At 38.4% G+C, this 24639-nt stretch overlaps 1 protein-coding gene across 41 annotated transcripts in view; it reads right to left on the reverse strand.

The window, feature by feature from the left end:
- Nucleotides 1-24639, reverse strand: part of UTRN (utrophin) — a 479488-nt gene that overhangs the window by 184298 nt on the left and 270551 nt on the right. For 2 of the 41 annotated variants that reach the window (XM_070602767.1, XM_070602766.1), the window contains exon 1: nucleotides 2761-2936. The exons of the other annotated variants lie outside the window; for them this stretch is intronic. The gene's annotated coding sequence lies outside the window, so the exon portion shown is untranslated. Of the gene's footprint in view, nucleotides 1-2760; nucleotides 2937-24639 lie in introns of those variants that run through there. 41 annotated transcript variants of the gene reach the window in all.

Genomic DNA, 24639 nt, shown 5'->3' on the forward strand with positions numbered 1-24639 from the left:
CTAACAGAAATTGTGTGTTCACTGAGATAATGTCCGCACTACAAAACAATGGGTAATTCAATGCCACACTTCTGAGGAAAAAAATATTTCTGTGACCAAAATGGAGAAGCAGCAGGCTATATTTCAAGTTTCTTTACTCCTTTAGAAATACATTATCTGATTGAACAAGTAAAAGAATCAGAAATACACGCTTACAATTTATTTTGTCAAATGCCTCACTGTAAATACGCAATGAGGTATGGACAAAGTACAAAATTATGCCATATGTTAATTGCTTAAAAACATATTTTAACAATGTAAAAATGGAGAATATAACATGATGTATATTCTTACATAGCATCTCAAACATTTGTGAAAACTAATCCTTGGTATATTCTCATTATTGTCATAGGGTGAAAATGCATACATAAGACTGAATGTCAGCAGCCATCAGAGAAGCTGGTTTCCATGATTCAATACTGAAAACAATATTTTACAGAATTTCATCTCTCTGCTGTTAAGAAAGACCATTTAAAGGTCTGAGGACGTGGGAGCCATGCTTGGTTTACTTCACTCTTCATATTTCTGGAATTTCCCAGGGAAAAAGTAATTCAGATAAAAACCATACCCCCATCTGTCTGTAAGTTTCTGTTACTTCCCAGAGCTCGTATCTGGGGAGATGTCTGTCTGTTATTGAGAATCTGTAACTAACTACATTCACAAATATTTCTTAACTCTTGATTTCCTTTTCAGTTTTAGTATATTTAGAAACGATCTGTTTCACTGTTGGATACAATCATCATACAGAATACAGGTGATACAAATAACCAAAAAGCCAAATGAAAAAAAAAAGTTGATTCATTTTCATATCCTTTAGAGCAGCTGAGACTATTAAATTGTTTTCAAATAGGACCGAGTTAAGAGGAAATTGAGTTTTATCCCTTCGACTTTGTCTAAGCCCCAGGGAACTCAGAAAGCTTATAGAGATGTGTGTTCTAATAAATCTTCCTACATTTTGATGTACCTGGGGCCTTGGCAGCTCCCTCAGAAGCCAAGGGGTCTGAAAGACTTCTTCCTTAACATCTGAACATCAGTCCTCTAGGATTACTCAGGAAAGTTCAGGATTACTTCACCATGGAAAATTTAGCTTCTATTCCTTCTAAATTCTTTTTCTTCCCTTTCTTTCTTATCAGAGCTTTAGTATGCCACAGTGAAATATACGACACCACTATCTTTCCAATACCAACTGGAATATCATTTAAAACAAAACAAAGACTTTTTTTATATATATAAAAGGAAAAAAGATAGAGCCCAAACCCTCACAAACAAGAAATGGGAGAAAAGGCAAGCTGGAGAACTGATCCACAGTAGAAGAAATGAAAGAAAATATTCTACACTTTCTTGAAGTGAGGACAAGCACGGCTCTCACATCTGTGATGACCTGCTAACTTACTACAATTTTCCCACACATATGCCAAGGTTTCTGTTCTGCCTGCTTCTCCTTTCCACCACAAAACCTCTTCTTCCTTAATTATTTGATCCCATGATTTACTCAGTCATTTTCGGAATTTAAAGAGTGACGAGTCACAAATATTTTACAAGTTCTGCAGAATGAAATTTCCTTACAAGCTTCCTCTCTTTGCTCCAACATTTGGAATACGAGTCTGTGGTATGAGATCTAAGGATCAGCAGAGCTGGAGTTTGCCAGGTGAAATGAGTGAATTCCAGACAGGATGTTACTCAGGGATAGTCCCACGACATCTTAAGAATAGTTGTAAACGCACGAACACACACTTTCGTCTTTACCTCTAGTACAGCAATCTCAAAACTTACCCTCCATCCTCATCCTAGGAGGATGTGTTAGCTATCAGGTTCAGAAAAGACAAGGACTAAGAAGGGTCCTTCTGCTGCAGCCGATCTGCCAGCCTCTGCTTCAGTTCAGCCAGGCCATCACCTGGAGCGGACATTACCTCTAATCCATCTACATGCACCAAGGGAAGAGAGGAGCAAAACCTAAATACAGCATCTCATTTTCTTCTTTCTTTTCTATTATAGATCAAAAGAAACCTGCAAAGTCTTCTTAGGATGCTTATCGTGAAAGATAAGGAACTGAGTCAGGGACCCAGAAGGGAGACAACTCAGGCACAGGACACACGGTCAGGTAGACAAACACTGAACTCAAGCCATATCTCCAAGCCACCAAATAGAGGAAAACGTCTTAGTGGTGTGTAGAAAAACTTAAGTATGCATATGACAAATAAACAGTTCAGTTCAGTACCATTCAATAAACATTTATTAGTAAGCTGTTATATATCAAGCATCACGAAAATTAACAAGACTAAGGTCTCTTTTTTAACGTTAATTCTTCCAATAATATATCAGTTCAGTAAATCCCAATCAGAATGCCATCTCTGAATGCTCTAAAATTTTAAAAATTGCCTTTCATTTTCCAAATTACCATTCTACATTAGCAGGGGAGCCATATGCCTAAGATAATATGAATATATTAAATTTTAAAGTGCTCTGATAGGTGGAATTACTTTTCAAATATCTAAACCATGTCATGGCTAAAGCAGCAGCAGTCTCAGTTCAGGTAAGAAGCACTGTGATGACAGGGAAGCATCTGCAATGTAGTTAGAACATACAACGGACCATTCATCAGCGCTTCAAAGATGAACCTCTCTATTTAAATAATGTACGTAGCAGGGCAGTTATCAGACAGTGTTCCTGCTCCCTCACTAGACACAGAATGGTTATCGTAAAAGTCAGAATAGAGGTTACCTCTTGAGAGAAGGGGGCGTGGGGTTTCAATCTGTGAGGTGCACACAGACAGCTTCGAACGACCAGCAATAACTTCTTCCTGAGTGCTTGTTTTATTACGACTCTTCATATTGTATATATTTATGTTTTATATGCTGCTGTAAGTATGCCGTACTTTACAATAAAAAGCAGTGTCTCTAGAACACACAAGAAACTGGCATCAGTGGCTGTGTCACGGGAATAAATTTTTCACTACCCATCCTTTCCACTTTTTTTAAACCTAAATCATGTAGCACCTTTAGAAAAATAAGTAAGAGCAAATAAACAAGTAACTATGTTCAAACTTTGCTCATACATCACATTAGAACTGAGGGTAGGTAATGAAGATTTGCATTTCATAGTTAAAGGGAAAGATCTTCAAAAACAGGAGCTAGTGTTGCTAGTGCCCATGCTCAGCATAAAAGAAAATTTCCAAAAGAGAGCTAGAAGTGTAATAACGAATTTTCCGTACACATGGTCATCATTAATCAAATTTACCAGTTGCAAAGCCTTATTTTGACAGTACAAAGATTCATGATATATTCAGGGAAGACTGTCCACCAGGTTAAGTGTCTTGATTAGTAAAACCAGTCCTAGCACAGATCCGCTCACCTCCCAGGCAGGCTGCTACCCTCTACAACGACGGCTGATATATCCCAGAGAGACGAGGGTTGAACAATCCAATCTATAACCCTCGGCCTCAGAGCACTCAGAGGGAAAAGTTAGACTCATTCTAGAGTAAGAACCCTCATCTCAACACACCAACTGAAATAAAATCAACAGAATGTTTCCACGTCTTCTATTTAGACAACTCAGTTTAGATAATGAGTTGGTAAGCCAGAAAATCCAGTTCAAACAATACGTGATAAACAAAGGAACTTTACCTAAAGCATGTTTACTAGAGAAAACATCAAAGAAAAGCTAACAATGTTGGAAGTTCTAAAGAAACATAGTTTAAACAGCCCAACAGAGCTTCTAAAGAGCAGAGCTTCAGTGGAACTCTTCTGGGACAGGAACCAATGGATTCAGTGGAAGTTTCATGCACTGCAGTTCTGTACACATTTCAAAGACAGGGGCTACCACCCTTCTCCCAGGAGTACAATGATGAAAGAATACTATACGCACTCAGATTTCAAAAGAAATATCCTTGGGACAAGAGCTATAGAGATTGATAAAATATCTGATTAAAAAGTCATGTGTATATATACCTAAAAGAATTGAAAGTGGAGACTCAAACAGATCCATTACACCCACGTTCATAGCAGCACTATTCACCATCAGCCAAAAGGTGGAAGCAACCCAAGTGTCCGTGATCAGATATATGGATAAGTGAAATGTGGTATAAACATACAATGGAATATTATTCACTCATGAAAAGGAAGGAAACTCTAACACATGCTACAATGTGAATGAATCTTGAGGATATTATAACAAGTAAAATAAGCTAGTCACAAAAATATAAATTCTCTATGATTCCACTTATATGAGGTACCTAGAGTATTCAAAACTATAGAGACAGAAAGTAGAATGCTGGTTGCCAGGGGCAGGAGAAAAGGGGGAAAGAGAGTTATTGTTTAATAGGTACAGAGTTTCAGTTTAACCAGATGAAAAGAGGCCTGGAGATGGACGGTGGTGATGGCGGTGACATAAAACGTACTTAATATTACTAAACCGGACACTTAAAAAGGGCTAAGAGGGTAAACTTTGTTATGTGTATTACACACAATTTTTAAAAAGGAAAGAAAATCCAGCCAGTATGGTGCCCAAAGCAATGATGTTATAGCATACCTGTTACTAAAATTAGATATACATAATTTGATAAATTTATATATATATCAAACCTATAATGGTTCAAAATAGGCCTATTTCCTTTGGTGATCATATGCAAAATAAATATTAATATATTCTGTGTTGGATGTTAAAAAAAGGGAATGAAATTCTGATACATGCTATAAATGGATGAAGCCTGAAAGTTTTATGCGAATGAAATAAGCCAGACACGAAAGGACAGACAGTGTATGATTCCACTTATACTAGGCCCCCAGAGGAGTCAAATCCAGAGAGACAAAGCAGAACGGCGGGTGCCAGGGGCTGGGGGAGGGGCGAATAGGGAGTTATTGATGAATGGGGACAGAGTTTCAGTTTCAGATGATGCAGAAGTTCTGGGGATGGATGGCAGTGACGGTTGCACAACATTCCAAGTGTACTTAATGCCACCGAACCCAAAAATGGCTAAAATGGTATATTTTACATGTATTTTACAACAATTTTTTTTAAAAAAAGGTCATGTTTATACATGTTTATAGTCCGAGTAACCAAATTAGAGCTGTGAATTAAAAGACAGAAAGATAAAGGTTACCAATGTTATTCAAAATACGGATTTTATGTAAAACCATGTGAAGAAAGAGAGGGTAAACTGATAAATTACCATACCAGCTATTAGTCTTGGGCAAATCTTTGGTCTCTACCTGGGAACGACACCACTTAGACGGATGCCCTTGTGCAAAGCACAGCCCAGCACCAGCCCGGCCACGTTCATCCTCCCACTGCGCCTGCGCACACACACAGCAGGGGTAAAAGATCCCCATCTAAAAAGGCCCTGAAAGCGGGGCCAAGTTTCATTGTGTCGATCAAATCTCACTCCTCAATGATGTCCTCAGACGTAAGCTGTACACCAGCGGCTGCAAACTGAAATGCAGGCACCATAAATGCGCAAAGCGCTCCGTGCGAAAGCAAACCAGCCACACAAACTGACGTTGCACAGGCGGCAACCTCACTGTTGGGCAACACAGCGGCCGGTAGGGATGTGGAGGGGCGGCAGAGCACGGGAACCACCCGCTCACTTCCAGGCAGCTGCTGCCAGGTGCAAGTCCACGGTTACCAAAACCACCAATTTCCCAAGAGAAAATATTTTGAACCAATGGAAACGAAGCTTCTTGTACACTACAGCCTCGCGGCTGTGTCTTGAGGTGGAGTCGAACTGCAGAAAGTGAGGAAAGAAGACACGTTTGGGTGGGGCAGCATTGTGGGTACTTACAAAACCTGGTCCTTAACCCAGCGGGAGATCCAGACTTAGAGGACACATCCGCAGGTGGCCTGTTTACTACTGATGCTGTGATGACCTGACTTGTTCAGATTTAGTGACACACGGTTGAAATAGCACGGAAAACAAGTTGAAAAAGTGAGAGATAATAGGGGGACTAGTTTAAAAATGTAAATCAGAGTTCTCATTAATTCTTTAAACAAACACCCATCGCTTAACATCTATTTTAGCCAATAACTTTCCAAGTCCACATTTGCTTTTAAAAGCTTGAGGCAGTGAAAATGAATTATTCACTGGCCACCGTTAGACCTTAATATCTGTGATACAGCTACAGAAATATTGTCTGAAAAGGAAACTGTTGACTCTGCTCAATGTCAACAGAAAGATTTTCAGCCAGAAATCGATTTTTTTTCCCGTTTCAGTTTTAGAACTACGCTTTATAAAATCTCCAGTTTTGTTCATATTTTCAAAATAATTAGCATCATTCAATCTTGCCCAACCATTTTTGCCACATATGCACTCATAAGAGGAAGATGAAATCTATTATATTCAGTTGATCCAAGGAAAGTAAAAAGGACCACAGCTGAGTGGTGCATTTAGGTGTTGTTCCATACTACACAAGGTTGATTCTAATAAATGACAGAATTAAAGGACACTAGGGAAAATATTTAGACCAAATCAATTCATAAACTTTTTTGTTATTACATTTCCTCCCAAATTTGGTAGCTGTTCACTGAACAAAAACATATCAATTTCTTTACCTGAATCCTCAAGAGTTTCAACCGCCTCCTTTGAAAAATCGAAGCGATTTTTAGATTAATAGTAGTGATTTACATCAGGTATTATTTACAAACCAAAAATAAATAAAAGGCTTTCTTAGCAAAGTTAAATTTTTATTTCAGCAAACTAATGAAGTTGATACATCACAGGTAAGCTGAGGAATCAAATATACAAATAAACACCTTACCAACAAATTATCTTATCAAATCTCTCCTTGGAAAGTGTAAACCGTAAAAATACAACTCAGAATTGTATAATTGGGTAGCTTTTCCTATGCCAGGTAGCCTGTACGGGTATCTGAAATATCTGATGAACGTGGAGGAAAAATTTTTGTAAGAAACTCCCCTAGTACCAATTCCTTGTTGACCTGGTATGTGGAAGTGCACCGTGCCTGCTCTGTATCTGAAACCCAGTTTGCTTATGTGCTCAAGCTCAGTTACGTCCATTGGTTTCTTTCCAGTAGCATCTCACAAATTCTTCCAGCAGACAGGCTAACTGGGTACAAATCCTACTACTTTCACTGGGCTTTTATTACCAATTCAGTACTTCAGTCTTGGTAGCCATCTGAGTGCCTTACTTTCAGTTTTAACTAATGCTATGGTAACTGAAGTAGAATTTCAGAAGCATTATTTTCCTCTCTTTTCTCTTTCATCTTGTCCTCTCTCCTGGCTCTGTTCCCTCAGAGTGGAAATACATCCAGCTATCTTACTTTCCTAAAGAGAAATCTCTCGGCCCCATTACTCCCTCAACCTATTCATGGCATTTGGTTTAGTTTCACTGCCAAAAAAATATCTATACTTACTGCCTCATCAAATTCTGACTTTTAATCTAAGTTCCTAGGGCTATTTACTCAAATGCTCTCCTAAAGGTCTGATGTCATATACTAGTTTAGTCCTGTATTCGCGGTTGCCTGCTGCACATAGCTGGAGAGCTGATGTCTACAACAAAATCTCAATGAATTCAGAAAGCTACTCCTCATCTCTTCCCACTGCTCCCTCTGCCCAGCCCCAAGCAACCCTAGCCTCACTCCACTCTTTCTGGTAATGGTCCTCCCACCACCCCTTCTGGTCCTCTAGGCTGAAATCCTGGAAGCAGCGCCAACTCCTCCTTCTCCCTCTCTCATACACCCTCACAACCAGATACCAGTGACTATTTTCTACTAATTCTAACCGCCCAAATCGACTCTGGCTTGCTGATTTTCATTGGCATTTCCACTCTTCCGCCTAAACTACTAATAATGCCATCATATCTGGTTCTCCCCTTTCTTCCACCTATTGCCCTTCTGGCTACGTTACCCACTGTGGCCAGATTAATCTTTCTAAAGCACAGTGATGTACTCTCTTGCTCAAAACCCTTTCATAACGTCCTCAAATCTAGAAAGCATCAAGTTCAAATTCTTCGACAAGAAATCCAAATTGTCCACAATCTGACCTAATTCTATCTTTCTATTCTTATTTTCCCACTATCCTCCTTTCAATAGGTACCACTTGACAACATTGGTTTCATCCCATTCCTAGCCACTACTCAGAATGTCCCCTCTGCCCCCAATGCCCTTTCCCCCCTACCCACCATTCCCATCTAGAGAGACATTCACCAGTTTGCCAATTTTCCCAACTAGAATAATGTCTCCAAGATCTGAATTACTTAAGACTTTGTGCCTCTCTTTCAGTAATAACTTTATTCTACTTGTTTTCTTTCATTGCTACAGCGATATAGATTTATCTGCCTTCCAAAATTACGAAGTTTTTTTAAAGGCATCATATATCTTTCATCTTTATAACTTTCTTTCTCCTACCAATGCAGGATAATTTCCCCAAGATGTGTGCTATAACCTGTTGTTGAATGAAAGGAGCAAATTCAATATATTCATTTAAAAAAAAGACCTAAAATCTGTAAAACACTGACAAAGCAAAGAATGAATTGGGACTATTGAAAGTGAATACATTCTTATTTCGATAGCTTGCAGGGCCCTAGGACCTGCTAAAGCAAGAATTTCACACAGCTGACTTAGTAATGTACCTCAAAGGGGGCTATCCTTTTTCTTCACTAAATTCTGTGAGCCATAATGAAATTAAAAGAAACCTTCCCCACGGTCCTAAACGGGATCCATCTCTGTCTATGAATGAAATAGAGTAGAGTAATAGGTAATTAGAATCATTTAATGCCATCTGCAAAATAGCCTTGGATGCTAAATCTCTCTATCACTGTCACTTACAAATACAACACTTTGTAAAGAATTTCAAAGGTGCATTTTATACCTAAGCTCCCTAAATTACCGAAGTATGACTTTACAGGCTCAAGCTTTACTGATGTCACTAATGTTTCTTTTAAGATTGATAAAATGTAGTGCCAAATCCATTATTTCAACCTTTCCCATTTTACAGAAGAAGAAACTGAGGCTCAGAGACCTTAAATGACCTGACCCAACCTGCGCAGCCAGTAAAGCTGCAAAATCAGGACCCACACGACGTGTTCAGTCCTCTGTTCACTACTTTGCGTGATACAACACAAGAGTAAGGAAATAAGTTTATGTGGGAGATTCCTTTCAATTTTCTGGAAGAAACCTGGTTGATTGGGAGCACTGTCGTGGTATTTCTTTGTAATGCCTCTCATACTTGGTGCTCCCAACATACGTTACCAGCACTGTCTTTATAGTGCCAGTATTTATGGAGCTGCTGTTAATTTCACACTTATATTACTTAGTTTTAGCTTATTTTTAAATAGAGGTGATTCAGAATGAAATAGATATTATCTGCAATAATCATTGGCCCAATCTGAGTGCAAAAGTCACTTTCCAAAGCACCTGGCAGTTTCTACAATCCTTTCCTGTTTTCTAGAGCTAAATTTCCCCTTTGTGAGGAAACATATCTAAATGATCTATTTATAAATAAAAGCCTATAAATGTTCATGCTCTATTTCCCATCAGATTAGATGATTACAATTCAGATGATTCCTAATATACCTGTAAAAATATCAGAACAAAAAATATATTAGTAATCCATTTTAGAATAATAAACCAGCATATATGTCTTATCAGCCTATCCCACAAATTTGTATATGGCTATTATTCTTAAATTTGATGTCATAATAGTACTGTGTTTGTCTTAATTATAGGACACAATCTGTTGTAAGATAAAACACTGAGTCAATAATAGATGTGGAGGGGTAATATTACAAGTATTACAAGCATAAGTAGCTTATAAAGAGAAAATATTCAACTGGTTATTAATTAAAATTTCATGAAAGTGTGATAAAATACTTCATGAATATAATGAAAATCTATTTATGCTAAGATTAAGTAAATCTCTAAAAGGAGGAGCGAAAATAAACAGGAGCTTTAAATAAATTAAGTATACCCCATAAAAAGAGGAGGAGGAGAGAATGAAGAGGAAGAAGTGGAGGAAGAGAAGGAGATGAAAAAGGAGAAAAGAAGTAGGCGAAAGAGAAGGAGGAGGAAAAAAAACAAAAGAAACATTTCTCTTGCACAACCGCACAGACCAGCCCACCAGGGCCCTGGAGCTCCTCCTGGGAAGGCAAGCTCTTGTTACACTCCTGAATGGGATCACACGTTGACTCGGGCATGAAGAGAATGTCCCCTGTGAGCACCAGGAGGATCCTACAACTTTCCTAATCGAACATCAGTGACACCCACCTGTGTCACACGCAGACTACACGTGTTGATTATTAGAACTGTCCGACTCTGCTTTTGTCAGCAAGGAGGGAAAACACAAACGTAAGAAGACAATCTCATTATCACGAGATAAGTGCTATCTTAAAAATATTAACTTTATACAAGTGGAGGGAGTAAATGAATTCTGCCGGGAGGCATTCAGAAAGAATTCACTGAGAAGATGGCACTTGGATGACCCCTGAAGGATCTGTAAAAGTTTCTAGGGAGGACATTGCAGGAAAAGAAGAGGCACAAAGCCAGACAAGTGCATGGTTTCTCTGGAGACCCATGAAAAGTTTGATGTACGGTATGGTCTGTTCACATTAGCCATAAAATAACTACCTTTCTCTAAGTGGTTCATAATTCATGTTTTTTAACTCACCCAAATTGCTATTCTCACTCCTAATGATAATTGTAATTAAATATGAATATTACAATTAAATAAGCATTCTTTAAGCACTGTTAATTCTCACAACAACCCTAAGAGGTAGGCGCTGCTATCATTATCCCCATTTTCCAGATGAAGACACAGAGGCCCAGAGAGGTGAACTAATTTGCCCAAGGTCACACAGTATGACTCCAGGATGCCTTTAGAGCCCTGTGCTGACCCACATACTGAAACATCACCCTAATTATACTGCATTGGGCCACATGTCCTCATGCCTGCCCAACTTAAGGAGACTCTGGACAAAGAGAAGGGGGAGCCGGACTCCAACGCCTCCTGCCTCCAGTTAGAACCCTTTCCATCCCCTCCTCCTTTCCTCTCACTGTTTCAGATCTCAAAGCTTCCATTTCACTCCCTGTTAATCCCCTGTTCCCTCCTCATTCTCATGGGAATGGCACCAACATGGCGGCAGGATGAAAAGAAGAGTCTCTCTGAGACAGAGAGGTAAATCCCAAAGCATCCGGTCCCCAGCTCACCAAGCCTCTACCAGAGAAGGCAGATTTTTATAAAATACGGAAACAGAGATGCACGAGAGATGGGAAAAGCAATTTTTAAAAAAATGTATTGTTTTGGATGCTTTTTCTCATTACTACAATTCAGCACATCAATAGCAGAAATTGAACATCTCCCAAATACTACGTTTTAAAGAGTTATGGTTCTTCTTGCCCTTTAGAAACTAGGCTTTTTCAAATTGATTTTTAAAATAAGAAAGGCCTATATGTCTACCAATTAAGCAGATGGTGCCCTTATTAGAACAGGAACAAAAGCTAAAAGGGCAACAGCACACACACCCAGATTAATTTATCTACGTATAAGAGTTACAGGAATCAAAATCGGAGCAAAAACATATTAGCCAATAAAATTCAAATGGAGAGTTAGCAGCACAGGTGGGTGCTTAAAAATGATTTAAACGAACTGGCATGTAGTAGTGACATTTTCCATTCTGCAATCATGGCCATCACAATGTGCTACGATCTCATTAAATTCACAAGCTCACCCAAAATAAGCCAGACTCAATATAAGCAGCAGGCGACTAAAGTAAACCAATGATACAAGAGGAATCCAACATATTAGACTCCTCAGCAAAAAAGAGAAAGACAGACAGACACACACATCCATAGAGACACACAGGACATCCAGCTTAGCGCTCTCTCTCCAGGGAAGTCCACACTTAACACATGTGCTAAGCTACTCCAGGTTTAAAGACCTGTTTTTCAGACCACCCTGTCTGGGTGGCCTAGGTTTAATCACCCACATGGCTTCAAAATGCTTCCTTATTTCTAACTCAACTGTAATATAAACATTAATTCACAAAATCATACTCTCAGAATTGGGAGAGATGTTAAGAGGCCATTTAAATTCTCCTCTTTCCTATGGAGTCCGTCTAACTCTGTCTTCTCCAGATTACGTGCTACAAACAGTAGAGGTGGCTCCTTGACATTTTTGGTACATTTTGGCAAACTCAACCAAATTCCAGGGCAACTTCCTATGTCAGCGATTAAAGGAACTCTCCAGAAATGAATCGTGTAGAATAAGAAATGGATTCACCATGGTGCACTTCTTGAGAAGTTTCACGAGGCACAGTAACACCTTTTTCCACGCAGACCCCAAACAGCTTTAAGTGTAAACTGGACTTTTCCCATATTCTGGTTTGAGAAGTTGTATCCTGCCTCACTAAGTAGATATTCTACTCCATCCGATAACGGGTTGCATTTCTAGACTGACCAAATTGATAGACAGAGTTCTCAAAAGATAATGGCGTCATTTAAACTAGAAAACACTGCTTAAATGCCAAATAATCCTAACGACTCCAAAAGCAGCTAGCTGTACTTTACTAATGAACATGGAATGGTGGTCATACTTCTACTTATTGATTTAAAAATTAACAGCAATAACCTAAAGCTGACCAGTCTATTGGCAGAATAATAAAACATGTACATTGACCAATGTGATATGAATTTGCTGTGCTTGTTTAATCACACAGATAGCAAATTCGTAATATGCTAGTAAGACCTTGAGGGAGTCATTTATGATTTCAAACTTACTACGATCACAAAGCAATTATATCTAATATAATGGGCTATCTGCTAAGTGTCAAAATCAAATGGTTCCATTTTAAAAGACTAAAGAGTTTAATTTCATCAAGAATTGTGCATGGTCAATTTAATTCTCATCTCAAAAATGGTTCTTCTTAAAAAATATAAATTCTGATGGAAGATGAAACATTAAATTTTATACCTAAATATGTCATATCAAATCTTTGAATACAAATAGAACATATTTGGTGCATCCTTTTTTTGGCTGTGATTATTGTTGTATTTGATGATAGAGTATCATGCATAGCTCTAACAAAGCATGTAAGAATAAAGCATTTTAATCTCCAAACACTAAATAATTATGACAGAGGAAAAGAACTGAGCAAAGGTTTCCATAGTGCCAGGGACACAGGAGGCACAAAAATAAATATTCATCAACAAATGAATAGCTGGACAGACAAAATCGAAATGGGGTTCGTTTTTCTAAATTTCATGATTAACTATTGAGTACTAAAATTATTTGAAGCCAATGGATTTTGAAAATCAACCCTAAAGTTTTTTAGTCTGCACCTAAAATGCAGTTATTAATTTCCTGTGTTTCATGCTTACCTAATTATTACACAGAAGTATAAAATTAAATTTCAAATTGAAGATGGGCTGTGGCAGAGTATTCATATAAATTGAAGAAATATTTATTTAAGAATATCACACGTAAAAAGACATTGTATTCAACAGTATCAACAATGAAAAAAACGAATGTAATTTAAAAACGGAAAGGAAAACATTCAGCCAAACAGATTTCCAAATTTTGAAGTAGAGTGGCATTACAGAGAAGGCAGAGAACCACCAATTGAAGTCCCAAAGCTTTTCTTTTCCAAGATATGACAATGACATTAAAAATTATGATTCTAATTATAACTTTCAAATAGTGACAGATGGCTTCTCTGAGTGGTCGCTATACCTTTTCATTTAGTTTGCAAAAAAGATCCATCTTCTGAATTACAATGTAAGCGCATCAACTCTCAGATGTATTCTCTTTTTAAAACACCAAGGTGCAATTTAATCAAAGCAAGCTTTTAGAGAACCAACACGACACAGTCAAACTAAGGGATTTCCCAATGGTCTGTGAAATCTAGGGAGAGATTTTGATTATCAGGAGGAATGGTTAGACTGCATATTTCAGACAATCCTCCCTAAATTCTAGGCAAGCCCTGAATGGTACTGAGTGGGTGGCAGTAAATTTGAGGTTATGCTCCCCTGCAAGGATAGCATAGTAACTCTAGGCAGCTTACTAAATGCGGTGATCATGCTTCAACAACCTGGCCATGCAGAGCAGGGCTGACAGACATTTATAAGGAGCTGAATAAAAACGACACATTCCTAAAGAGAAGCGCAACTCAACTCTCCTGAGATGACCTGTAGAAGGACAGGGGCCAAGCTCCCTCTAATGCAAATCCAGGGGCGAGCAAATTCCTACTGCTCATCCACACATCATGGCCACCACAATGTTAGACTGGCAGATGTTCAAAGCATTACAACCCAACATTCACAGCCTTGGCTTTCATAACCCTAACCTCAGCAGACCTGGCTTTAAGAAACGTACCTTCTTATCGCTGTGAAGAGCAGTTAGTTGCCAGATACAAACCTGGGTACCAAATTGAGGCGACCTGATTTTTCAGACTTCAAATTATACTGGTTTAAATACAGGGGATACCAAGAGAAATCACAACGATGGTTTTAGAACAATTAACTGATTGCAGGGATTGCCTAGCTGGGACAGTACGTGATTAAAAGTATTCTTAGTTTTGTCACTAAACACGTCATCTCCATACTGGAGAATGCTTCTCTTTCTATTCACCAGAGTAGAGACGTAGTGGGTCTAATTCATCCAAAAGCAGTATTAAATCATTAAGAATTTAAACCATGTCGAGAGGTGGAAGACAGAACACATTCCTGTCTAATCCCAGGGAAAACTGCCCTCTGATTTCTCAAGAGATCATTCCTGTTGACCCTTAATGTAACCAACAGTAGAACAGCGTTATGGCACCAGTTCTGCTTGAAAATCGATAATGTCGGGTCAGAACTGAATTCATGATGCTTTATTCAATAACGGATTTCTGTTCACAGATTCAAAGGCAAAGGAATAGTTGATAAAAGCCGTAAACAGCCTTCTCACGGTCCCGACAGATTTCCTCACCAGGTGGTAGAGCGCCATGGCGGGCTGGCTGTGCCGAAACCCACCTGCGCCTGGAGGAGAACCTGGCGTGAGAAACGCAGGGTCACAATTTACAAGAGCAGAACTGGCATCGATGTGAGAGAGCCCGTCCAAGGAGCCGGTGGGCATATGACTCAGAGAGACGAAAGAATTCCAACACTGGAAAGACATTCTGGGTCTTTTTAGAGAATGTTAAATAACTGTAGCAATAGAGATGAAAATCCAAGTTCGAAGTCTATCAAAGATGTTCACTTTGGTTAATTTATGGTATGTGAATTTCACCTCAATTTTTAAAATCTTAAAACAAAGGCTATCAAAGAAAAATCTATCAGAGAAAATGCAAATACTCCAAAGCAACCACTGATCCATGACTGAATAAGAAACAAATATAACAGATTCCCAATTGTGACTCGTATTACAACGCTTGCAGCTGTAAATCATTATGGCTTGTGGCTTTTCATGCAAAATGATTTGCTAACAATTTTTTCTCTCATCTGTGTGACTCATTTTTATAATTTGAAGATATCCAACAAATTGTCTTCAAATTCTAGCCACAAACCACAACTTTATTAAGTAGTTCTTAAGCCTCAATGCTAATCACAGTTCACTGTGAGAATTAGGTAAGTGATAGTTCAGAGTCAGTAACTTCTTAAATGGTTCCCGATTTCACCAGTATGTGCTGTACGGCCCGCTGCTTATCTAGTTCAGAGTAACTCAATTCAGCACAGGATAAAACGAGGTGTATCTTTAGGGCCCCATGCTACCACTAACGAGGAATTGTCACAAGCAGATCAGTGAAAACTGTTTCAGGGTAAGGGGACAGTAGTACAAAGGTCCTGAGGTAGGAATGAGTTTGGTGTGTGCAACAAAGAGCAAAGGGGACAACTGTATACATATGCATTGTAATGTCTATGTGTCTACATACATATTTTTACTTTACAAAATATGATTAAATCTTACCACAATGTCTCAGAAAACTGAGAGAGGAACTTCTACCCTATCAAGGACCCCAGAGCTCATAAGTAACCCACAGGCTCAAACTCACCATCCTATCAAGAGCTTACGACATTTAGGTACAAAACCAAAAATCATGGACTTAACTGTGGAAAATACGTTATCCTCATTTGCTCATTAAACCTATTAAAAATATCATTAACAGTGGTGCTACTCTGTTATTTTTTTAACGTAAATTTAGTGCTTTCCATAGAGAACTTTCAATATTTATTGCCCACCAGGGAAAAGGACAGTATATAAAGCAGAGGGAAGTCCTGTTAGTACCATTTTGACTATTAAAATGCCATTTCTGGACAATTATTTCAAGACTGCACTTACAGCTTTAAAGGAGCTCTCATTTTATGAATTTTTTGTAAAGTTCCAATGATAGTTTGGTGAAAATTCTCTGCGAACCTAAATCCTTTATTAAAAGGTTGGCCAAGATCAATATTCTTAATACACGGGAACCTGATGCGGCTCGAGCTCACATGCAGGGCAAAAAGAGCTCCCAAAGCAGCTTTTGCTATTTTTCCAAACACAGTTGAGGGCACCCAGAACTGACTGGTGGTGAACTGTGCAAGTAGGAACGATGTGTGCTCCCAGGACTCACAAACGGAGCTCTCTCCCCCATCGCAGCGCTCGCCCCAACTCCCCAGCGAGAAGGTGAACACCAGGAGGGCCCCTGTGGTCCCATCTGCCCACTGTTGTATCTGCAGCCCTTGAGTAGCGCCTGCCCCCAGAGCAGGTCTCTGAGGAGGCTGTGCAAATGAATCTGGGAATGAACGAGTAAACAAACCAACAGACGAAGAAATGCACCTGCCGCCCTGGTGAAGATCAGAGCAGAGACACCCTGACAGATTAGGGCTGTTTACTAATATTAACTTTTCAAAGCCATTTTGATCTTGTTTCTCTGCAAATAATCCAGCCTAACTGTCCCGCTGTGTTGTTATGAAACACGAAGTCCTGGCAGGAGTCATCTCAAGGGCCACTCCGGTAACAAAATCTTCTCAAATTCTCTCTCTCTCTCAGAAATGTGTGTGTGTGTGTGTGTGTGTGTGTGTGTGTGTGTGTGTGTGTGTCTGTCTCTCTCTATAGCTCTCTCTGTATTCCCTAGGGGACGAGGAAATCTAAAATTGGACCTTTAGAAATACAACAGTGTTCCCCTCCCTAGATGGGGTGAGGGAAGAGATGAGGTCAAGGCTCCATCGCAAAGGCAGCCTTAGCTTCATTCTCCCTCAATGAGGCCAAACGAGAGAAAGCTAAATATCTTCTCAAAACCTCCGTGTTACACTGTGTTCTATGGACCCCCTTCAATTGAAACGAGCAAAAATTAATGTTTCCACTATCCTAAAATTCTGCACTTCACTTTCTTAAAAGAGTGCAGAAATTTACTTAAGTCTTTGCTCAATTCAATCTCATTAGGATTGAATGAGGTTTAGAATTCTCCAGACCATTGCTTCTTTCTGAGCTCTGGTTTTGGCACGCAACGCAATCGCCCTTTTCAGCTTCACGTTCTTCAGAACTATAATATGTTGGATATTTGGGCTTAGTACTTACAAAAGAAAAAGGGATCTTTAAATATAAAATAAAAATGAGCTTACTTACAAGATCGCTTGGATTCTGACAAAGAAAAAAAGTTTGAGAATAAAAATGATTCAACAGCAGAAGAGGCTACCAAAGAGAGGTGCAGAATCGTTCCCCCTGAACGCTGTTTAAGCAAATAAAACAAAATTTGAGGATTTGCCATCCTCTATCTTTGTAAGATTATGACCTTACGAGGCCCCTCCCAGAGCTAGAATCTCTGAGGACATTACTGAGTAGCATGACAGATAACCACTAAACATCACAAATGCTTCTCTGTTGGCAAACTCTGGTTACTTCCACTGCTGTGGACTTTCAGAATTACAAAAGTGGCACATGGTAGTGACAAAAGAGACACCTCCCAGGAAAATTACCCTCCAAAGTAAAATTAATTAAATTTCTCTCATAAGAAGAAAGTGAATTTCTGTCCCTTGGGTCTGGCAGGAGTGAGAGTAGTTTAATCGAGGTCAATAATGTGTCTAAGAAGGCAAATCTCTCAGAAAAAAATGGTGGCCAACGTAGAAAAACACGTAGCAGAAGAACAAAAGCTGGTCACAAGTCCTTGACATTTGCATTAGTCAGGGTTCTCCAGGAAAACAAAACTAACAAGATGTATGTGTACATAATAGAGATAAAGAGAGAGATGTATTTCATGAAACTAGCTTGCGTGATTACAGAGGCTGGCAAGTCCAAAACCTTCAGGATAGGCTGTCAGGCTGGAGACCCAGGGAAGAGTTGCAGTTCAACTCTGAAGGTTGTCTGCTGGCAAAATTCCCTCTTCTTCTGGGAAGGAAGATCAGTCTTTTCCTATTAAAACCTTCAACTGATTGGACGAGCCCCACCCACATTATAGAGGATAATCTGCTTTCCTAAAAGGCTACTGGTTTAAATGTAAATCTCATGCGAAAAAAATACCTTCACAGAAACATCTAGAATAATGTTTGACCAAATATCTGGGTACTATGGCCAAGTCGACACCTAAAATTAAGCACCACAACTTGTGACGGGAGAGAAAATGAAAGGGAGGGAAGACAAGAAGCCACGGCAGACGTCCTTTGCGTTACAGGGCAGTGGGGTGACCAACCATCCCGGTTTGTTGGGACCAAAGGGCATCTCAGGACGAAGGAACTTCCACGCTAAAACTGGGAAAGTCTCAAGTGAAACCAAACGAGGTCACCTACAGGGAAGGATATTTTTCAGTCCTTATTCTCATCTAAATCTCACCAATAATTCTCAGTTTATCTCCAACCTTCTAAATTACATTTATACAGGTTCATGGGCGCACAAGGCTTTGGAAAAGACATTCTCCAATATATATGAATAAATTCATAGTGGTTTAGACAGCAGTATCTTGTGAATTTTGATGTCATGAGTGTCCATCTCTAAGTCTAGGAGACAATCCTGCCATGAAAATGCCACTAGAATCACAAAAAGCCTAAAAGCTTGTTACAAGTCAGACAACCAGCCCTTACCTGGATACAGGCCCTTTCTGCAACCTTCGACAGACATGTACAGCAGTTAAACTTTGGAATGACTGGGACAGTATTTCTTAAACTGGTTTCCATAATAAAAACTGGCTCAGGAAGAAAAATGTTTAGAAAATATTGAGATGAGCAAAATTAAATACACTTCTTTACTGCAGGACTTCTCATAGCCTGAATATACAATATGCATCACGTGGCAGCAAGGGAAGACGTAATTTGCAGAATTCTCCAAATGAAGTGGACCCCAGAAACCAGTTTCACAGCACCCATCGCACTATCTCCCAGAACAGGGTCCAGCAGATGGCCGGTTTGTTAAACACAAGGCTAACGAGATATAAGTGTAAAATATTTCAGCTCATCAAAAAATTTTCCGAAACACAATTTCTGGCTCTGTGTTTATTCTCATGAGCAATTATGCAGACTCCAAATTTGTTTTGTATCTTAGTAGATGATCCAAATGTTGATTCGCTGATGAGGTTCACCTTTAACGAGAATAGAGATCATTTATCTTTTTTCACTTTGACATACTCCCAAACCAGCAAACAAGTGCACATCAGAGGCTATACAAGATCAAGGACACCAGGCAGGCAAGCAGAAGCCCCTCCCTTTCCTCCTCCTGAGGGAGGCTCACCTGAGGCTGGGCGGGCAACACACCTGTCTACAGATGAGGAATCCCAGGTCGGGAGTCAATGGGTTACTGCCAAATTAATCTCATTGACTGAAGCGCCACTAGATTTCTTAAGTTGGTATTGACGCTTAAACCTCAAAGAGGAATTCCAAGATAAAAATCAAGAATGATAAGAGGATAAGATTTGAGGAAAATGTGTGTCGCAGGTTGGGGGGAATTTCTAACTCAGAGGGTTTCAAAATCAAGTAGGATCAAGTAGGATCCAACTCATAGAGATCCATCCATTCAAGGGTGTTGGACCATACATATCTATGACAATTTGGATTGATGCTACTTTAACCCATGGATATACAGCTTTAGCACGAGACCAATGTAGAGAGAAGGTCTGAAGAATATTTTTAATATAACATAAGTCATTCAAACAAACTCAAAAACACATATTTATTGGAATGAGAAAATACAAACCTAGTAAAAATATTGAAAATGTCAGTACATTGCATGGCACTCAAACTGAGCATTAGCTAATTTTAATAATTGCTTTTTCCTACAATACTGCCAATATTGCCAGCAACAGATGTTGTTACTGAAAATGCTAATTATTATCTACCCTTGCCACCATTTAGCTCTCTCTCTCTCTCTCTGTCTCTCTCATTTTGGTTTGTCTTAACAATTAATCTGTGCATGTATAAACTGCATACAATTTGAAGTTGTGTTTTGTGTAGGATGATGTCACCACACCAAAACAAGGAGATCAGTTATTTTATTTCCCAATGCTCAATGCTGTTTCTTCAATAGTACTGAGTAAAACTAAGGTCATCTATGATCTCTGATCATTGTCCCATTTCAGGTTGATGGGGCACAATCAGAGTTTATTTCCATTAGGCTCTAACAAGCAAATACCTCAAATTAAAATGTCAAGACATGAAAAAAAATCACAAAATATATGCCATGTTAACTTTCCAAGGAAAAGTCATTGCAGTGTGAACTTAAATACCACTAAAACAGGTATGCGACTTGAAAATTACTCTTTTTAGCAACTCACAAAGGCAAACATTTACAAAGAAAGAAAAAGGACATCCAAAATGAGACGAAAACTTCGTCTGATATCCTCAAAATAATTTCTTCTTCTTAATTTCTAAATATCCTAGATAGGAAACTTAACCTGCATTTATGCTAATGAAACCTGAAAATGAAGGTTTTTTACTTTATACTTAGTATTCAGTATGGAAGATGGAATAAAAGATGGAAGGTAAAAATGCTGCACACACTAAGTGACAGAATTTTGAGATTATTTGCAAGAAACATAGGACTGTAGCCTTTTAAAGTAGAGGTGACACAATAAATAGAATATTGATTCATTTCTAAGTAATTTTCTACAAGTAATTGACAGGTTATCTCTTGCCAAACTGACAATAAGGGGAAAGTTATTCAGCCATAATGAAAGAAGAGTGGGAACAGATCTGGAACTGGAGTTTAATAATATAACTGCCAGGGAAGTTCTATTAGCAGTGCCCTGCCTAGCAAACTGATACTCTATCCCAATTCATTTCATCAAATATTTTTGAATATCTATTACATGCCAATGTTGGATATCAAGGCTGTGATTTTCAGTGTACAGCAAATCCTTGACAGAGGTGCTAGTGAATTTTGATGCATGGAAAATCTATTTTTGTTGCAAATTTTGTACTTTGATGTTTTGAATACAGCTGTCAGAAATAAATGATGAATTGAGTAGGCCCTCTGAGTTGGTAAAAAGGAAATAGAAGCAGGTCTAAGAACCAAGAGGTAACATGATATCAGGGTCAAAGCGAGATCTTGTGTTCACTGGGAACTTAGAAGAAGTTTTCCAGGGCGGGAAAATTTTACTCAATAGCGACAGAGCTGTAGGGGAGCCAAGAATAGACTGCGACAAGTGGATCCTTCTGCAAACATTACAAGAGACTAGGCTCAGATAAAATATTTGCAGACTTTAGTGATTTCATTTTTTGCCTTTTAAAGCCTTCAAACACGCTACCAAACTGTAATATTCAAAACTGAGAAACGATTACAAAACGCCCCCCCATTCCACTGGGGAGACACATGACGGAAAAAGACAAGTTCTCATAACAGAAAGAGCTTATACTTAGTGGAATAATAATGTCACTTGCAAAACCCGTATGACCTCACTTATATGTGGAATCTGAAAACACTGAACTCATAGAAACAGTAGAACGGTGGCTGCCAGTTGAGGAATGGAATAAATGAGGAGATGTTGGTCAAAGGGGAATAAGCTTTCTGTTAAAAGAGGAAAAAGTTCTGGAGATCTAAGGTACAGCGTGGTCACCAATATTGTATTGTATATTTGAAAGTTGCTGGGGCCGGCCCTGTGGCCGAGTGGATAAGTTCGTGCGCTCCATTTAGGCGGCCCAGGGTTACGCTGGTTCGGATCCTGGGCGTGGACACGGCACCGCTCATTAGGCCATGTTGAGGCAGCATCCCACATCCCACACCTAGGAGGACCCACAACTAAAATATACAACTATGTACTGGGGGGATTTGAGAAGAAAAAGCAGAAAAAAAAAAACAAGATTGGAACCATTGTTAGCTCAGGTGCCAATCTTTAAAAAAAAAAAAAACCTTCCCAGGCAATTCTAATATAAGGGAAAAAAAAGTTGCTAAGCTTACACAATGTTATATGTTAACTATATCTGAAGATCAGTCTATAATTTTATAGAGCGTTAAAATAATGTCCAATTTTTAATTATTTAAACTCTTAAGTCATTGATTTCTTAAGACAAGATCATTCATAATTTAGAAGTTACTCACACATCCCACTCTTCTTTTCTCTCATAATCCCGTTTGGTCTTTCTGAAGACCATTAGAGGAGATACAACTACCATATTTATGGGATACCTCCTACATGTCTAGGCAACGTGGTATGTAGATCCTTGCCACACATAATGTTACAGACAACTCTCAGAGATGTGAATTACTATTTCTGCCACATAGACATGGAAGATAGGGTTCATAACGCTTGAAAGTGACAAAATAGAGTATGAAACAGTGTCCAACTTCAAAGATCAAAGGCTCTTGAATTATCTGGAAACAGAGAAGCGAACATAAGGATGTACAGGTAGACACAATTCATATTCTGGGAGGTCTTATATTTCAACCACACCCCTACTCATTTAATTCAAACATATTTTATTTATTTAAATCTTATGAGAATATGAATATTGATATACTACTGCTGTGTTAAAAGTGGATTCGACCCTTTTAGAATTAATTACAAATATAAAAGTGAATTCTCTAGAAAATATTAATTATTTAAGTAATGCTGGGACTACGCTTGTTAACATCTGCTTTCATTTTGGGAGCTAATGAATATATCTGTGACTTGACTTTTTTTATAAATCAGTGGAAAGCCTAATTTTTTTTCACAAGATGTCAAAATTTTTTACTATAGGGACTGAGACTTGCTAATTTGCTCTCAAATACTTAGGAAACAATTTACTTCATAGTTTCAATGATAGAATCACTTCTTAAGTAACCTGAATTCCCTAGCATCAAAGATGTTGACCAGGTGTTGAAACAGCAAACCGACGTACACCAGCTCAAAGGAAATTAAAATTTTGTCATAGACAAAGGGCCAATAAATATTTTTTTAAATTCTTATAAGTAGTCAGTGAGTGCAATGTAAAACTATCACATTGACCAAAATTTTAAAATTATAAAATTCAAGGCGAACAAGAGTATGGTGAGACCAATATTCTCATCCACTATAGGAATATTCTTCGGGACAGTCTCTGTGGCGAGCCACTTGGCAGTGCATAACCTTTGATCCAGCAAAGTCGCTTATAGGAACTCATCCTAACCAAAAATAACAATCAGTTACAGTCAAAGATTTATACACAAAGAATCCGTTCCTGCTTTATAAGGTCAAAATTAGAAAAGAGTTACTTGTCCAGTTTACAAAATACAATGGAATACGTAACTGCCATAAAAAAAACCCTGATTTTTAAAATAAAGAAATATAAAAATACGAAATACCATTATGAAAGGAGAAAAAATCAATATTCAAAAGGGCAAAAAGCATTATATAAAATATGACTCCAATTTGTATAAAGATGTTTTATACAATACACATACACAAAGAGAAGAAGAGTGAAATGAAACAGAGAAAGACGTTAATAACATTTCCTTCCGAGTAGCAGAATTAACTGGTAAGCTTTGTTTTCTTCTTCCTTCCTTTCCGCATTTTACAAAAGGAGTGTTTTCTTTTTAATATATCTAGGAATAAAAACATAAATGCTGTTTTTAAAGCTAACGAATTCTGTTTTAATTTGCCAAACAAAATTAAAGGTAATTTTGAACATATGCATATTCAAAAACTGTCATTACGTTTCTTTGACAGTATAATTCACAGATTTTTCTAAAAAGCAAATTTTATACCAACTTTGAGATGAAAAACCAAGGCTCAGCAATGGTAAGTGACATCCCCACTGCACTTTAAAGGTACGTCCAGAAAGAGGGGCTCCTCAGCCCCACTGCCTCGCTGCTTCACAAGCATCTTAATTCCAAATCGAACCTCCCGAAAGATTTCTTTCAATGTAAAATGATATCACGGAGCACTATGTAAATAAGTACCCTGCCTCGCTTCTTCCAGCCGTATCAACCACCCATTTCTGATACACACCTGTCCTAAATACATACGTATACATATAAATTTAGGAAAGGAGGGGTAGATTCCTAGTCTTCAATTTTTGGCTTTTATTAAAGAAAATACGCTACTGCTCTCCCAGTGCTCTGAGTCTTAAAGGAGGTTTCTCCCAGACTGCAATAAATATTTGTTCATTTTGATTTAATTTAAAGAGCAGGGAGGATAATCAAGAGCAATTAATCAAGAGCACAAACTACGTTATAAATAAATAAATACGTTTTTAAATCTCCCAACAATTCTTCCAGTTATTTATAGTCTCAGTAAGATGACATTCCAATTCATTCTGG

The sequence above is a fragment of the Equus przewalskii genome, chromosome 32 (genome assembly GCF_037783145.1).
Source record: "Equus przewalskii isolate Varuska chromosome 32, EquPr2, whole genome shotgun sequence".
Taxonomy (NCBI): domain Eukaryota; kingdom Metazoa; phylum Chordata; class Mammalia; order Perissodactyla; family Equidae; genus Equus; species Equus przewalskii.